This window comes from Ixodes scapularis, unplaced genomic scaffold (assembly GCF_016920785.2).
Source record: "Ixodes scapularis isolate PalLabHiFi unplaced genomic scaffold, ASM1692078v2 ptg000629l_1__unscaffolded, whole genome shotgun sequence".
Classification (NCBI taxonomy): Eukaryota; Metazoa; Arthropoda; class Arachnida; order Ixodida; family Ixodidae; genus Ixodes; species Ixodes scapularis.
This window is the reverse complement of record NW_024610015.1, coordinates 49,334-63,219: the sequence shown is the minus strand read 5'-3', so window position 1 is coordinate 63,219 and position 13,886 is coordinate 49,334. Positions and strand designations below refer to the sequence as shown.

Here is a 13,886-nt window from a genome sequence, read left to right as displayed (position 1 = left end):
CACGAGCCCGTGGGCGTACCGCCAGCTGCCACAAACATCACATCTGGGCAAGTGGACAAGACATAATCTCTGATATATCACCCCCCTCTCATTTCTTGTGCCACCCACACATACTTCAACGGAAATTTATGCAGCACCTCTGCACCGACCAATTTTTAGAGCGCAGCTCTTAGGGGCCCGTTCCCGGCTTGAGCGGCGTCGGCGTCGGCGTAACCAAGGTCATCCCAAGGTCACGTGACCCCTCCCAAGGTCATCTCAAGGTCACGTGACCCCCTTAAGGTCACGTAACCTTGGGGGTCACGTGGGGTCATCTTGGGATCACGTGACCCCCAAGGTCACGTGACCCCTCGAGGTCACGTGACCCGTCCCAAGGTCATCTCAAGGTCACGTGACCCCAAGATGACCCCACGTGACCCCCAAGGTCACGTGACCCCCAAGTCACGTGACCCCTCTGAGGTCACGTGACCCCCGAGGTCACGTGGTCTCCTCCCCAAGGTCACGTGACCCCCGAGGTCACGTGACCCCTCCCAAGGTCATCTCAAGGTCACGTGACCCCCAGGTCACGTGACCCCTCTGAGGTCACGTGAACCCCCTGAGGTCACGTGGGGGTCACCTTGGGGGTCACGTGACCTTGAGGTGACCCCCATGTGACACCCAAGGTCACGTGACTCCCAGGTCACGCCTCTCCGAGGTCACGTGACCCCCCTCCCCGAAGTCACGTGACACCCCCCCCCCCCCCCGAGGTCACGTGACCCCCCCAGAGCATATTATAGAATGAGGGGAGGAGGAGGAGAAGGAGGAGGGGTCTACCCTCCCCTCAGTACCCTTCACTCCTCCTCCTCAAGAGCTGCGCTCCAATTCGGCGTTACAGGGAGTTGTAATTTTTCCGGTCAGTTAGCAGACAACGTCCAGTGTTTTATTATATTTCCACCTACAAATGGTGCTTCACAGCAGACAAACTGCATTCTTCGTTCGCATTAGCAGACGAACCGTCATTGAACGGTATCTGCACTCGCTATGCAAAAGGCAAATTAGATCTCACTCTCGCTCTTGCGGTGACCTATATCAAACCCCTAAAGTGGCATTACGAAGAACATTATTTGCAACTGTTTCTATCATGCTGGACTATGCTTGGAAGGTGCCGAGGCAATGGACACACTACAAGGCGATGACAACGATATTGGAGACCTGTAACTGCTGTAACTGCAAGCCCTGTAGACACAAACATTGTCGCCATGCAATGTGACAGCAGTCGCTGCTACTGATGTCTGCACAAAAGCAGGGTATCCTGAAGACGAATCTGTGCCTTGTCTGACGCTTCATGAGGAAAATATCAAGTGGTGGACGTGCTTTGTCTACTGCTCTGTCGTCGAAGGGGGGGGGGGGAGGGAGGAGGAGGAGGAGGAGGAGGAGGAGGAGGAGGAGGAGGAGGAGGAGGAGGAGGAGGCAGGGAGGGAGGGAGGGAGGGAGGGAGGGAGGGAGGGAGGGAGGCCAGACTGGAACTTGTGCAAGTTGTGTTGCACACTGTGAATGCTGTTGTTGATGCTGGCAACAGTAAGGTGCAGGTGAAAATCACTGCTCACTCTGCGTAGTCTAATTGTAAATAAGTGAATTTCTGGAGTAGTAAAGGCCCTAGTACATTGAGGAAACACAGCAGCGATGGAAACACATGTTCATTATCAACAGTTGGTCAGTTTCGTTCTCGATCACCCTGTTCCTTTACAAGCCTGTCACATCTCGGAGGGATTGAACTGCTGCACCAGTTGCGCCATTGTGTGCCTAACGACTTTTCATGCGCCAGACTGATACAAAAGTATAAATAAGGATGAAATGGCACCAAGGTGGCGCCCAAACTGAAATTATAAACGAGCCTCGTTGACATTAGTCGTCTCACAGTTTTTGTTGGCAACATTGACACCAGAACGTCCGGCCCAAAGGGAACGCCGGTGGATTCCAATCCGAATCTCTGTATTCGAAGGTTGCTGCCACGGTTATACTTCGTTTCAGCTTAAAACAGTTGTTAAAGCATCCCGCATTGCAATGCTTCCGCTACAGACCTCTTTGAAGCCATTTGCTGTCGCTCTGCTTCGTCTAAGTCCGTACGCAGATGACGCTGCAAGTGCGAGCTCTGGACTTTCAGCGTCCCTGCCAAGAACACACGCTCGTGAAGCGCAAGCACTGTCCAAGGCCACGTGCTGGCGCTTGTAGCATTGGCTGCGTCTGCTGCCGTTGCTCTGTGCTTTTCTGGAGTGCTGGAGTCACTTTATCTGAATAGCGGAGAAAACAGCACCGCCATATTGTGATAAACTCAAATCTAGTATTTAAGTTGTGTCGACGTGACCATAGACGTGACTATTCGCGACTCCAGCAAAACGGACGCCACCAAGTGGGAAAACCGGGAACCAGCCAGAACAGGTCGCTTTGCGCCTTTCCGCGTCTCTGGCGGCTTTCGCGGACACGTGTTGTCGGTGCGGTGGCGAACAATGTAATTTGATGAAGGTCCGAATATTTCTTAAGTTTACCCGAGTGTTCATTAGTGTGGTGAAGCCTCAGTAGATTGTTTTCTTCCATCACGTGTTTGAAAGCCCGTTTACTCCACAACGCACGGTCGCATGCTTTTGATTTCTTGGATGGGGAGGAATTACGGAAAAATGTTTGGCTTTCTTGTCTGTCCCGAATCACATTCAAAGTGACGACTACTTGGTAACTGATAAGTGGTTTCTTTATAAGGATTTTAGAACAGTGGACTGAGGACGACAGACGAGGTTTTTCACTGGAGGGAACACCAATGCTGCAGTTAAGTGAAGGGAAGGTTCGATAGCTTCTTTTCTTGAGTTTGGTTGTGTTCGATTAGCTTCAAGATTGAGCCACCAACGCCGGTCAGTGTGTTGGCTATTCATCTTGGCTGCTTTTCGCCGAAAAAGCCTCTGGACCACACCGAAGGAACTGGGCTGATTTCTCAATTACTTGATTCCAGAAAACCTGCTCACTGCATACGATTCATGAGCAAAATTGTCTGCTTTCAAAACGGGGGGGACGCGTCTCGCAAAGTTAGAAGCTGTTCCAGCATTGTGATCTATCGCACCTCCAATATTTATATTATACCCCCTCAAAGCTAGCAGCAATATGAGTTACATTGCTCAGGTTGTCCGACCACAAAAAATACTCATTTTCTCCGTTCAGGGTTCGAAGTCAAGTTCAATGCAGAGAGGTTCTGCGTGAATCTGTGATGAAGACTCTCTTCAATTTGTCCACATTTGTCCGCATTTGTCTCCGTGCTACCGGCTAGAACCATTTGGCTGAGTTTAATTAGTATCTCTCTCGTCTGTCAAATGTTCTTTTACTGAGCAGTTCACCTAATGGCTAGACAACTAAGCTCATATTTCAACCCGAAGACTATACTAATATCGCTTTAGTGGGACATAGTACGTAATATAATACATAACCCGCATATTCGTCAAAATGACTTCTCAATTGCTACTAAACCTGAATTGAAATGCGAGTATCAGCTGCTTAGTGGGGTGCCAGCGGGTTAACATGCCCCTTGGCTCAAGAAGCGCTTGCTTAATTTTCGTAATTTTCCTGCAGCCTGTGTTGGTGACCGAGCAGATCTACGACTGGAGCTGTTTCTTAAACGCGGATATGTACAAAAGCTCGATTTCGCGGACAGATAAGTCGCGAGTCAGCTGAAGATTAGTCTCGGTGGAACAATTCTGTAGTCATCGCCGCTTTACTTAGCTGATGAAAACTTATTAGAGTCTATTACCGTTTCTCCGGAGCCCATAGTTTCAATTTTGAAGGAAATCTCCAAAACAAAAGTTTGACTTGAAAAGAACAAAAATCACCGGGAAAACAAAACTATGCTCTGCAAGTTTATGTGCCTGGCTACACTTAACCATCGCAATTCAAATACCTATAAAATAGGGCATTAAACAAAAAAAAAAAAAAATCTGTTAAATTGAATGCGCCACCCGTTCAGGCGGCCTGGCCGAGCCGACCCGACCCGTACCCAGCCGCCATGTTTGTTTGGTGGTGGCGCCCCCTATTGGTCGCTGGAGTCGCGATTAGACGCTTCCACTGTTTACAAAAATCACAGTCCACACGTGGAAAATCACAGTCCAGCCAGCGCTCGCTCTCGATTGCGGCCAGCCAGAAACTGCACGTGCAAAACGCACAAACACAGCAATGAACGCACCCTAATACGCTTTTATGGAAAGGTGTATTGCAAGCCCGCAGCCTGCGTTGGCCTGCCCCAAGGCCCTGTGCAGAAAACTTGGGAACATAAGAAAGGCGTGCGAACAGTGATGGAGCAAGGTACGAGCTGAAGGCTATTTCTACCTATTCCATCACGCGTCACACTGTTGTGCAGTGTTGCTTTATATGTTTTGTCTAATTTTCATGTAATTTTGCGAAAAACGTTTCAAATAAAATGTATTGAAAGTACTGTTCACATGGAGTTATATTTACATGCCATATTTCCTTGAGTTTTGAAGACCAGGTGTCATTTAGCCTCTACTTTAACATTCTTAATACTCGTATGCTGCTCCCAACTTGCTCCAATACCTCGTTTTTGCTGCCCCCAGCCTACTTCAAACTGTAGTTTTTTCTGCTCCTAAGATTGCTCCAAAGCTGCTTTGCCCAGTTTTATCCCTGATCGCGGGAACATCAGCACAATACAAGTGACAGCAGCAGTGTTGCCTCTGTGTGACAGCTTTTGGCTACAAAAGCAGCAGCAACTGGTGTTGGACGACACGTGTTGCCCAGATCGGTGGATGAGTGAATTTTGTGCTGTCGACACAACAACGCAGATAGCTTCGATGGCGTTCCCTGTCAATTACGTGTTTTTTTTAAGAGCTTACTCAAATGAAGGCCTTGAGAATGCTATTTAACAATAATGAAGGTTGGCGTACAGCTTAAATAGTTTGATTAATGTTTTTACTTCATAATTACGGAAAGTGATTGTCGAAATTCTCACAGCTACGATTGTGAACATTCAGTTGGTTGTTAAGATTAGAACTGCCAAGAGACCAGCTCACATTACTACTAGTGAAATAAAATGACATGTCTACTCACCCGTCGCTAAAATTGAATAAACATTCACGAAAATGAGCGATTAAAAAATCAAAGCATGAAAACGACTGCTCTGATCATGATTGTTGATGCTTGGAACTTGAAAACAGCCGCTGCCAGACACCTGAATTGTTTCAAAAATCCCCAGGATGTTTTTGGGGAATGAAGCAATCAGATAGCAGGTGGTAAAGGCAAATAGGCAGCGTTGAAAAGTATTTATTCCACCGATTCTTATGAAGGTTGAATGTGTCGGTGTCGCAGTTCTTAAGCACTGTCAGTTCAGCTCAACACCACGCTACAAAAGACACTTTGGGGTACTGCCGGCGCTAACTGAATTTTACGCTAGAAATAGGAATTGCGTGAGAGAAAGAACCGGACAGAAACACTTCATACAGTTGTGTAAATCTTGAACAAATCAGCAATCTCAGCTACTTTGGTTAGGGCTAGTTGCTTCGTCAGCAAATGAAAAACATTTTGATAATTTAAAATGCGGAAAATACTCTCCCTGTTAAGTTTTCTGATCACAGTCACTGGTTGATGTCGTTCCATGGTAATTTCTGGTCCTTTGAATGCACTAGCACGTTGTAGAGTCACATTTCCATAGCCGCCGTACCGCACATGAACGAAGGTAAACAATCAAGATGGTGAAGTGTTCCTTTTGTTGGCCTTGCCATTAGCGTGGTGTGACAGGGTGTTCCCTGACTGTCAGACAACAAACCGGCGAACACGGTTGCCGGGCGGCAAAAACATATTTTTCAGACAGTTCATGTTTCCCCAATGTGACAGGGTTGCCGAAAACATGTTTTTCTCGTGTTGATGGACAGAGTTGTCCAACTGTTTCCTCAATGTGACGGTGTTTTTAGTTGCATGTTTTTGTGTATTTTTGTTTCATGACAAAATATTTTATATAAAAAATGTATCATAAAAGTTTTTTTATATTCTGTATAGAATTACTGCATATGTCAAACGAAACTAGGTGCTTAATGCAATTCATTATAAATGGGTTTGACTGTACAGAGTGAGAGACAACTCGTTACGATACGAGATTTGTTTGTTGTTCTTTCCCGCTTCATTCTTGTTTTGGTTTTTCTCAATGCTGCCTTTCTGTTAAATAGATTGCACTTTTTGTTGTAATACTATATCATGTTTTCTTCTATTTCAACTAGGCTGAATCAAGTACTGGGGGCACCCTTGCTGAAACGGAGAGTATAACACCAAGTGAGATAAGGGAGGCCATCAGGCGTTACTGGAAACATCGGGGTCCACTTGCTTGTTTCATGGTGAGTGATCCATTGTTTTACCCAGGTGTTGTCATATATTTGGATTCAAGAAGCTCATAGCTGTTATCAGAGACTGCCTCCCCATATTTCAACCACAGATTTATAAGCTTTGCTGATCTCACAAAATAGAAATACAGCACTGCATGCAGCAGGAAAAGGGAAGGCAGGAGGTTTTTGCTATAAGCACCAGCACCTGAAGTTTGTCAGGGCTGTAAAGACACTTGACTAGGCACTCTAGTCCTATGGAGCTGGATAAATCTAAGACACCAAGGGAATTTGAATTCTGGCACGTACAGTTTGAAAATGTGTACTGTAAGATACAGAGCATGCACTCGCCCTTACTTTTGAGACACTAAAATACTATATGCAAAGAATGTGTCAAGTGCCCACCCCATAAAACTTCTGAGCCTACGAAGCGAACCAAGGTGTTCATCTGCGTCAGCAGCTTCTCCAGGAAGCTGGTGCAAGGCAGTGAAGCTTTACCCGGGTGCGCCGGTACAAAGCAGTGAAGCTTGACGCAAGAGCGCCGGTGCAAAGCAGGCTTGGCGTGAGCCGTGTGGCTGTTTTCAAAATGGGAGGGTTCCACCAGACTGCTCTTATACCGTTCCGTTGGATAAACCAAGGGCCTACCCTGCCATGTGCCCCCTCTGCTTTTCTGGTCTTGGACCTAACAAGTGCCCATCCCCATTGTTTTCATGATTATGTTTAGCTTTTGGTTGGGCACTTGCTCAGTATTTCATGGTAGTAAACGGTCTTAGCTCATACGAGCACCTGCCTTAAAGTGTATCATGCATGAAATTCATCATTAGGCCATTTTCATTACTAGAAACACTTTTCTTAGCCTTATCCAGTATGTGAAACTCCAAAATGCTGCTGTATGGCTTATATATATATCTCACCTAGGTGTTTTGTCTAGAAGTCATTGATTCCCAAAAGTCTAGGTGCACATGGAAAGAACTAGAGCTGAGTGAATGAGAACAAGTGGTCTAATAGTGACAGTGAACCATGGATGTCACATTCCTTTGTACTACTACTGCATGCTGCTGTTTTACAGCGCAGCTGTTAAGGGCTAGTTTCCCAAGGATCGTGTGCCCCGCAAAGAAATGTCGACACAAAACTCTGGACAGCTACCGCGATCTATGAGCGACAGCGACAACCGGCTTGCCGGCCTCGCTCATAGATGGCGGCAACCTTTCTAGCCTTTTCTCTCTGGTTTTCACCAGAGTGGAAAGGCTGAACTTCTCTAGGCGTCGTCCTTAAGGTCATCCTAGAAGTCGTCCTTGAGGTCGTCCTTGAGGTTGTTCGAGAGGTTGTCCTTGAGGTCGTCCTAGAAGTCATCCTTGAGATCGTCCTAGAAGTCGTCCTTGAGGTTGTCTTACAGGCTGTCCTAGAAGTCGTCTTTGAGGTCGTCCTTGAGTTTGTCCTTGAGGTCTTCCTAGACTTCGTCCCTGATGTCGTCCTAGGCATCGTCCTTGAGGTCATCCTAGACGTCGTCCCTGAGGTCGTCCTAGAAATTGTCCTTGAGGTCGTCCTAGACATCGTCCTTGAGATCGTCCTAGACGTGGTCCTTTAGGCGTCGTCCTTGAGGTCGTCCAAGAAGTCGTGCTTGAGGTCGTCCCATCATAGTACAGTTTCGCTGGTCTTCCTTCTTCACCAGAGTGGAAAGGCTGAAATTTTTTTTGTTCTGTTTCGCCCTGTATTAAAAAACATTTAGCACCACAATAAGATTAGCTATGGGATGTTACCTTTGCAATACAGTAATCCCTCGTTATAACGAAATCGCTTTTTTCAAATTATAGCTTTTATCGAAGTTCAACGTGGTCCTGTTCGAAATTCATGCATTTTGAACTGAATTATTCTAAATGCATCGGCAGCTGACCACACCTATTATGAAGGCCGAGGTTCCAAAAGCATGCAAGCCTACACGGAGGTGCAAAGAGACCCTTGCATTTCCTCCCTCTTCTTCGCCTAGGCGAACGGCAAACTGGGAAAACGGCAAACAAGTAAATGGGACAATGGGTGACGAAGGGCAGAGCACTGCTTCCGATGCCGATGCGCCGACAGGTAGCAGCGGGAGCAGCATCCACGTTACGACGCTACTCATGGCGCCCTTGACCGACGCTTCCTGACCCCCGTCGGGATCGGGTCAAGAGAGCGGTGGAGCCCGGAGGAGATCATCCCTTCGAGAGCCCCCGATGTGCGCGCTTGCACGCATGTGCCTGCGGTGTACCACATGCTACATGCACATGTGCGTCATATGGAAGTGGGAGAGCTTACCGAAAGTCGCTTACCGTATTTACTCGCATAATAAATGCTCCCACCCCAACGAGCATCAATATTTTAACTTTTTTTTTTCCGTCCCGTAATCAAGGCACCTCCAATTTTCGTATCCGCGAGTCTCGAATTGCGTCCAATTTAGCAAGCCACCAAGCCAGTTTTCTTCTGCCGCCAAGCGGTCAGGCGAAGTCAAGCCAAGCCAAGCCGCTCTCGTAATGGCCGCAAGTGCGTAGTTGAAAAAGTGATCAACCGTGAAACCGAGTGTCGTGCGCACTTGACGAAGCTCGAGTCGAGGAATTGCCGATCCCCGAACATTCTTCACCTATCGTATGCGTTGGTGTCAACGAACAAGCCGTCGTCTGTGGTCCGCTTTCGGACAGTGAAATCGTGAAAGTGGTTAGGCCTAATTTTACATACTCCGGGTAAATGCGTTTATTTAATCCATAACAGAACGGCACAGCGAGGTGCATGCTGCGCTGTAGGCTGAGAGTGTCTGGTAGCTTCTCCGTGAACGAAACGTGATCCGTGCGAGCGGGCTTCCGTGGTCGGGGGTTGGACTTCGTACGAGTTCTTATACGCGTAGTCGCGGATATACCTGAGTGTGCTCGCCGGATACTAACAATATATATCGCCTAAGAATGGTCGTGTTGCTTTTCTTGCCGAGTGAGCTTCGTAGGGCGCTTTTCCTTTGGCAAAAGGCACTCCGAAAGTGCCGTAAAAAGGTTTGCAATTTTAAAGCATAGTTATTGTGGCATGCCCCCGACAAGCTGTGGGTGCGCCTCCATCACTGGAGACGTGCCACAGTACCTTGCCGTGTCATATTGGTACCTAATATAACATTTGCACGAAGTGTGTAAATGCAAAAATTTTACCCCGTTTAATGAACGCCCAACAAATATGCGTCAATTTTTCGGGAAAAAAAGTGTGTTCAATATGTGAGTAAATACAGTAGATCTGCAAGGTTCAGAAAGTGGCCGGCCTAAGTCTGAAATCGCCGAAGATTTTGACATTCTGACATCGGCTGTTCAACACTGTCCACCATTTTGCAGAACAAGCAAGGTAATGGACAGGTGCAAGAAGTTTCTCATGCAAGCTAGAGAAAGCACCCCCGCGACCCGAAGATGAAAGATTGCCAACTGCTTTGCGATCGTCGGAGTTTCCTTTGCGAGTATGCTTGCTGAGCCAGCACACGATTCCTAGAGCTGCAACGGTCTCTACAGAAATGCGTGAAACATGTCGGTGAAGCACCAACAATACTACCTCATTCGTTCTCGCTTGTTGATGCGGACGTTCCCATTGTTGCTCCTGCCACCGGTGCTGCAATAGACTTCTTCCAAAATCGAAGCACACCATCGCGGCGAAACACCCCGCAGTGCACTCTAGGAACTAGTTGGCCACTCAGTTTCGGTTTCCATTGAGCAGCTTCATTTCATGCTATCATACTCTGATCGAATGCGTCTTCAATTATGTGACTTTTCACGAATGTACAATAAACTCATTATCGAGCCATACAAAACGAAGACTGGGGCACTTTCCTTGGTTCCCAAAACACCGGATATTGTGCGCACGTGTGCAAACGTAGTAAGACGTGGCTTAGTACCTCACCTACGAGTGCATCTTTGAGCTCAATTTCAATAATCCCGTCTAATACCAGTGAACTACAACTGAATTTTGGTCACCTTGAGCCTTACACGTAGTATGTTTCCAAACGTCCGCTTCTTGTTGCTTCGCTGGACGAAAAGCAAGCGGCATCCTCACAGGAGTATCAAAGTTGAGGCCAGTGTTGAAGCATGAACTGTTAAGGAAACGCAGTAAATTCGACCTCATGCACAAAAGTTACTATGATGTTTTCCTCGCATCATCATATATCTCCCACTTAAATTTTATACTGATAGGAGATTAAGTTTTTGCAAACGCTGAGATCGGCTAGCTACGACGGAGGCCCTAACAAGTGTCCCCTACTCCTTGCTAAGCCTTTTTGGATAAGCTTTTTCTGTCGCCCAAGATCTGTGTCTGAACGGTGTGTCTGAAATTATTTTGGCATACTCAGTCAGGAAGAAAGCAAACACATAACAAATATTATGGCCTTTAGCAACCGTCAAATGAGCTTTGAATAATTTCGTTCGTTTGGCGCACCGCATAGGGGCTCACGCCTGCCCGGCGCACTTCCGGCGAACGGTGCGACATTTTTCACACAAGTGCTCGACTTTTGCTTTCTTAAAAAGGTTTGTATGTGCAAATGTGCCTATATGATTGCAGGATAACTTTATGCACATACGCAATGTTGGATATTATGGAATGCAAGCGGGTGGGACTTCACTTTGTGCAGTGCTGCGGGTCAGTACAGATAAGAGATAAGAAGTGTGTTCCAATTGAGCTTTTCAATGGCGCTTCCGAGTTTTACCTCGCGTACTCAGGCGTATTAAGAAAAATAGTAATTGCAAAAAGTTATATTTCGTGTATGGACGCACAAAACAAACAAACTTCCTGACCAGCAACACTAATGTAAAGGTGCGAGCTCGATGTATGCATACTTATTGGTTGTAACAGCTAGCTTGTTGACTCGTACACAAGCAAGATCCCCGAGCTTCACAGATTCGCGAGCTTCACAGATTCGCGATTCTCAGCACTGGCTCGTTCACATATCTCAAAACGCTAACAAAAAGGCTCGAGTACAAAAATACAACAAGCATGTGTTAAGACAAGCTATACATCTTCGGCTTGTGCTATAGCTTCGAGGTCTGGCCATTTAGGTTAGTTTAGAGACCAATTAGAATGACGCTCTCGGGACCAGAGAACATGTCACGTTCTGTGTATAATCTCTTGTCGACATGTCGATCGAAACCGAAACCATGCCACTCTCCTCCCTGGCCAACTAGTTCCCAGAGTGCAACGCACGCCGTGTTGCATGCAGGGGTTTATGCCTTTCTGTCATCGTTTCGTAAACACGAAACGACGACAGAAAGGCACCTCAGGAGACGCCGACGACTGCGGAGACGCAAAACATCCTACGGTGCTTCCAAACAAAGTTAGGTGCAGCGGCGGTGACAGTGTTCTTGTGATGCCCAGAGCAGTTCGAAAAGAACTGATGCCCGGATGAAGCTATCGGCAAACTCCACTTACTTAGTTTTTTACTCTGTGAAGCTGCCGCTTGTTGTTCATAACCAAGGTTTGTTTAATTAAATATACAGTCAGAGTGTTCCTCAGTGTTCCCGTCCACGTCGAAGGCTGCTGGCGCTGTTAGGCTCTATCGCTTTTATCGAAGTACTGCTTATATCAAATTTTTCTGCCGCCCTGTTGACTTCGTTATAACGAGGAATTACTGTATCTTCTTTTTTTGTCTGCAATATATTAGAATTACCTTATTTTCTTTTTTTTTGTAATTTTTAATTATTTTTGCTTGCTATTTTGATAGTCCAAATGCAGCATCCTTCTACTACACTTTGTAAGCTCTGTGCAGTATTCTGGAGCATGTCGCCGTTAAGCCCAGGAAAGTGTCTGACCTGGTGCATATGGGACTTTTCTCAGTGCTGCTCAGAGCTTGGAAGAGTGTTTTATGTCTCCTGAAGCTCATCCAACTGTGGTTACCAAGAGTATGATCTTGCTTTATGTTAGTATGGGAATTGTCTGACTAAAAACAACTCACAAATTTTCTCACTTTTCATCTTTTCTGGGGCATTATCTCGGCCAAATGAATTCAAATGAACTCTGCTTCCTGACTCGCTTTTCTTTCGCGTTTTGAAGCGGTCTTTGGAATCATGAAATGTTATTAATTTACTTGTTTTTATAGCTTCAGTGCTTTAAGCAGCCTGTCAGTTTATGCATTCCCATTTGACAGAATGGCATCCTGGCTGAGATGCCTGTAGAAGTGGCAGGCAATTGAGATTTTAGCTGCATGAGAATCCTTTGCCCTTTGCTGGGGCATGCCAGATTCTTTCCATTGGTTCGGCACTTAAACCCTCAAAATATTCTTTCAGTTCACTTTATACGGGCAGTTGTTGCGCCCATTTTACATAGCTATGAATTCAGATCAGACATGCATTTTTTTCTTCCCTTTAATGCCTTATAAGCAATCTCTATCTTATTTTTTTATTAGTGAGAGCTAAAACAATTGCTGTGATATGGATTTCATGTTTAAAAAAAGTCTTGCTCTTGCCTTTTCCAGAAACAGTGGGGAGATTGCCCGGGTAAACGCCTGCTGAGCTGCTGAACAGGCCACCCCTTACCGTGGAAGGATGCATTCATCTGGTCGGTTTGGACTTCTGAGCACACAGTTCAGTGCTGCTTATTGTTGCATTTGCTCCGTACACTCTGGTGTGAGGGTGTGAAAAGATTGAGACTGCTATTAAATTTTTAAGCATTGCCACGAGACCTAGCTGAGTTTTTCATAGTAATAGAGGGGTGCATCTAAGGAACTTGAGGACAACGTTACTTGGCTGGCGAGCTGTTGTAATTCGACGTACCCAAGGTAGAGACAAAGAAAGGAGGACAAAGTACTTGTCGCAGTTTCCTTGTTCCGTATGTAATCACCCTTGTAGGAGCATCATACACGTCATGCGCAGTGGGCATATTTCTGTAGTTGCGGAATTAGTCCTTCTCGCCGGTAATTAACAAAACACTGCCATTTGTTCCTATGTTCCCATTTTATTCACACTGGTTATTGTTGAGCTTCACATTTCAGTTGTCACAAACACAATATATCGCTCCTGTATGTACCTGGAAAAGTGACGCGGACCTTCTGTTCACACACCGGCTCCTTCTCTTTGTCCTTCCCCTCTTCCCAAGCAGATGATGCCTTTTTTGAGCACGACCTGGCAACACTTCCTAGATAAAGCCTTAGTGCTGAATTGTCAATGTCACTTATGAGGGTGACAGGTGAGGGTGACAGGTTGAACAGGAGCGCTGTGTCACTGTTCACCAGAGACCCGTCTGCACCCAATGGTGACACGGATCTCCGCTGAATGCTGACGAAGCACAAGTCTGGTTCTTTCCTCTCCCGGTGTGCTCAAGAATGGTGTTCCTGGAGGAGAAAACGAAATATTTAAGAAAGAGGATGTTGGCAAGGAGGAAAGCAGAGTGTATGATGGTTTGCATTACTTTCAGTATAAAGGGGCTTTAATACAGTAAACTTTCGTTAATTTGACTTCGACGGGACCTTGAAATTTGGTCGAATTATCCGAATGATCGAGTTAAAAAAAAGGACAAAAACACAGTTAAAATTAAACTTCCTTTTATTGTCCAAAGTACTGACGGATGGTC

At 46.2% G+C, this 13,886-nt stretch overlaps 1 long non-coding RNA gene across 1 annotated transcript; it reads left to right on the top strand.

Annotated features, from left to right (window-relative positions):
- Positions 1–6,240: 6,240 nt before the first annotated feature.
- Positions 6,241–12,989, top strand: LOC120844484. Its single transcript, XR_006077126.1, has 2 exons — positions 6,241–6,350; positions 12,793–12,989. It is a non-coding gene; the product is annotated as an uncharacterized LOC120844484 (long non-coding RNA).
- Positions 12,990–13,886: the final 897 nt, after the last annotated feature.